This window comes from Charadrius vociferus, unplaced genomic scaffold, assembly GCF_000708025.1.
Source record: "Charadrius vociferus isolate BGI_N301 unplaced genomic scaffold, ASM70802v2 scaffold69, whole genome shotgun sequence".
NCBI classification, from domain to species: domain Eukaryota; kingdom Metazoa; phylum Chordata; class Aves; order Charadriiformes; family Charadriidae; genus Charadrius; species Charadrius vociferus.
Window position 1 is genome coordinate 591,951 of NW_009649937.1, and position 4,155 is coordinate 596,105.

The window sequence follows — 4,155 nt, forward strand, 5'->3', positions numbered from 1 at the left end:
GTAGGGAAGAGGAGGGACTGCGGGGGCACAGCCGAAAAACGGTCTCCTCCATGGGATCTACTTTGAGGGTGGTGAGGCACTGGAACAGCTTGGCCAGAGAGGTTGTTGAGGCCCCATCCCTGGAGGTGTTCAAGGCCAGGCTGGACGTGTCTAGTGGGAGGGGTCCCTGCCTATGGCAGGGGGGGTGGAACTCAATGATCTTCAAGGTCCTTTCCAACCTAAACCATTCTATGATTCTGTGCCTCTATGCCTGCCTCTGTTGAGTTTCATGTCTTCTCCCCACCTCCCATCTTCCCTTACCTGCTCATGTTCTTGGAGGAAACCTTCTCCCTGTTGTCACTCATCATCCTCCTCCAGCAGCTTCCTGGAGACCCCTATCTCCCTTCATTTTCTTTCTTTTACCCTTTGCTTTGTTGAACCCAGCTGCACCAGCAAAAATTACACTGCATGTATATATGGTGGGATATTCCAGCTCAACAGGGAGCAGATGAAACACTGGGGAAGGTGATGGTAGTAGCTCCCCATTCCAGGGTCACATCCATGGGGGTGCTAATCTCCTCTTTGGGATGTGTGTAGCTATGGGGATACCCCAGCCTGCACCACTCCATGTGGCAAATGGGCTTTCTCAGGTTTCTCTGCGTTTATGTACTTGGGAAAGCCAACAGAAGCATCCAGTGAGCATTTCTGATGGTGGGTACCTTGCCATCACATGGATGGATGAGGTGGGGAGGAGGGTGAGGTCACTGTTTGAGTTGGAACAAGTGGAGAAGCATAGAGTTGTCATGGAAAACGGAAGACTGGTATGAATAGCAAGCAAGTAGGACCATCAGGAGTGGAAGCCTGGGTTGCATGGCTCTGGTGATTGGGATGGAGGGGACCGGTAGTGGCTGGATGATTGCTAGGTCAACAAGATCCCAGCATATTGATATGTGGCTTCTCTGCACATCCAGATGAGAAGACAAAAATCCTGGTGACTCACAGCAGTACTGTAGGAGGAAGAGACAGATCCACTGACAATGCCTTTGCTGGGTTGCAAAAGGAGTATTCCCAGCACCTGGGCTCCAAGCTGAGGGCAATGCCAGGAGGGCAAGCTGGCCTTAACAGGAGGCGTCCCATATCCTCCTCACCAGGGCAAGGACTCCTGGCCAGAGCACTTGGTGACACGCATCCTGGAGCCAGCCAGGTGGAGAGACAGAGCCCTTGGGGCTGGGTCCTGTAGGCATGGCAGATTGAGATGGTACTTGTTTGCCGATAAAAATCTTCTTCCTTGCTCACCAAAGCCTCACAACGCGATTTCCCACCAAAGCAGGGAAGACAGCTGCTCTTAGGCTTTAGGAAGGGGAAAGTGGTTGCATGGCTGGGATAAGAGGAAGGAGAGGACACCACTGAGAGGATGTCCCACCCCAGGCACCCACAGACTGACCGCAGGGCAGGAGTTTGCTGTGGTTTCTGAAGGGCACCCTCCCTGCTATGCAAGGGCCCTGTTCCAGCCTGGGGACCCAGACAGGCAATGGCTCCGGCAAGGGCTCCGATTCTTTCCCCATGGCTGGAAATCCCATGAAGCAGGGAAATAACAGGCTACCCACACGTGTGAGTCACTGGGGAAGAAGCATGCAAATCAAAAGGCCCTGGCATCCTGGTCTGGCCCTCCTGGTGCTACCTGTGGGAGTGAGGCTCATAAGGCTTGCACCCTGGTGAGCCTGCAGCCCTGTTGGCTCCGCCAGCATCGTGCTTCATGCTGAGCCCAAATCATTGCCAGACACTACTCCTGGCTGTCCTACACCCCCTTCTTTTCTGAGCTTCTCCCCCTGGGGAGGGCAGCCCTTGGGGAAAGACAGGGATGAGCACAGTGAAAGTGGGGCCCAAATCCCAACAGTTTACAAGGTCCTGGGAGTGAAATACTTTGGGATTTGAGTTTCAAACTCAAGAATTGTTGAATTAAATATTCCAGGACTGTTAATTCATGTTTGCTGAGAATTAGGTGTCTGCATGTTTCCCAAAGAGAAGGGTGATCTGGTTATTGCTGCTTAAGGTGGCTGTTATTAGCACTGGATGAATGAGGCTGAAGGATTGGGGCAGCCATGGGGGGTTATGTGACCTAGCAATCACGGGGATGCAGCACTCCCCCTGCCCGCTCATCCCCACACCTCTGTGATTCACAGGACAGGGAAGAGGACTGAGGCTTACCTGTGCTGTCTGTGGCTGATCCTTCCTCCCAATGCCCCTGGGTTCACGGCGTTTGGATGTGCCCCAGGGAGCAAAGCCTTACTTTGGCACAGCCTGCAATGCAATACAATTAGCATCAGAGGCTCGATGTGGGTGGGCTGTCTGAAGATCAGATCTTTGCCCTGTTCCCCCTGCAGCTGTCCTGCGTGGAGGGGGGTTCCCACCAGATGGGATTCTCACAGCAGCTCAGCTTCCCACCTTGGCACAGTTACAGGTAGCCCTACCCTCGGGGACTGCGTCCTGAAAAATTCCCCTGGTCTGCCCCAGAACCAACCTCCCAGTCCTGTCCCTCACAGCACCCATGGGAGCCCTGGCACCAGCACCTGCACCCTGCTGACCCCCAAGGTTGGCAGCTCCTAGGGACTGGGAAAAGGGAATGGCTAGGGTTATTTCCCAGTAACCCAGCACTTGCAGCTCCTGTCCCTTGTCCCAAAACCACACTGGCACCGGTGGGGCAGTGGAGAGGGTACCTGGGTCCATGTGAAATGGGTGTCTGAGGTGCAGTGATGGGAAATGGAGGCAACCCAGAGCCACCATCCTGTGCCCAGTGCAATGAGTGGCTGAAGAACAGGTGCCAAGGGCAGGGATGCTGGCTCTGCCATGGCTCGTTGGTCTAGGGGTATGATTCTCGCTTCGGGTGCGAGAGGTCCCGGGTTCAACTCCCGGACGAGCCCTCCTTTTTGGGCATCCAACTTTCCTGGTGGCAGCATGTGTGACCGGAACGTGGTAAGGGCAGCAGTGCCCAGCACGGTGGGATCAGTACCATGTCCTCGCTGGGCACAAACCCATGGGCAGGATGGACCCCCAGGAGCCAGGAGCAAGATCCTGCTGGTACAGGTGGATGTAGCTCAATAAGAGAGTGCTTGCTCTACATCTAAGAAGTTCTGGGTTCAACCCACAGCATCCCCAGCTTTTGCCTACCCAGACCCCTCTCCTTGATGGCTGCGGGGCTAACAGAGCCCCCCAGGCCCACCAGAAAAATGCTGAGGCTGCTGCCTGTAGGCACGGCTGGCCTGGGGATGCTTCCCGGCACCCCTAACCCCAAAATGTGGGGGACAGAGTGGCTGGGGGTGCAAAAAAGGGTGCAGCACTGTGGCTCGTTGGTCTACAGGCACGATTCTCACTTTGGGTGTGAGAGGTCTCTAGTTCAACACCCAGACAAGCCCTCCTTTTGTCACAGTCCCTTCTTTGGGGACTGCACTCCTGCTGCTCTCTGCAGATCTGGTGGAAGACGGTCAGCCCTGGTATCCCCCAGCTGCATGCAAATGGCACCCTGTGGTGCATCCATAGGATTACTCTTTTAGCTGACACTGGTTTTAGCAAGCTTGAACACTGCTGCTGTGGTGTCATGGACAGTACACCCTCCCCAGACCCCACTCTAGGCAGGGGATGTAGCTCAGCGGGAGAGCGCTTGCTTCGCATGTAAGAGGCCCTGGGTTCAACCCCCAGCATCTCCAGCTTTTAATCCCAGGAAACAGCCCCTTTCTTGCTGCATGGGACATCTCCCAAAGCTGATCCAAAGCTGATCAGCATCCACCAGTGCCACCAGCTCATCCATGCCCTGGTGGAAGGGGGGGATCAGCTTCCTCATGATGGGGTCCAGCTCCTCAAACTGTTTCTTCCCATAGCTCATCAGCCCGACCATGCAGCCCAGTGCGGCTCCCTGAAAAGGCACAGGGGTAAGTCCTCCAGCAGGACACAGCACCCACCACTACTGCCATGTAGGCTCCCCTTGGGGGCTCAGCACACCCAGAGGACCCCCCAGGGAGGCAGGGACCCCATCCCAGTGTGGGGCACGTACCAGGGCAGCTGCAGCTGCAGACACAGAGCCTCCTCCTGGCGCTGCTGACCTCCCACCAACTGCTCGCACGAAGGCAACCAGTGGCTTGGCCCACCGCCCCCCATCCCCCTCTCCCGCCTGCACCAGGG

At 56.0% G+C, this 4,155-nt stretch overlaps 1 protein-coding gene and 2 non-coding genes across 3 annotated transcripts in view; all 3 read left to right on the forward strand.

The window, feature by feature from the left end:
* Positions 1–4,155, forward strand: part of FTCD (formimidoyltransferase cyclodeaminase) — a 23,393-nt gene that overhangs the window by 5,561 nt on the left and 13,677 nt on the right. The gene's annotated exons all lie outside the window — the stretch shown is intronic.
* On the forward strand, positions 2,829–2,900 carry TRNAP-CGG. Its single transcript has one exon. It is a non-coding gene; the product is annotated as a tRNA-Pro (tRNA).
* Positions 3,612–3,683, forward strand: TRNAA-CGC. Its single transcript has one exon. It is a non-coding gene; the product is annotated as a tRNA-Ala (tRNA).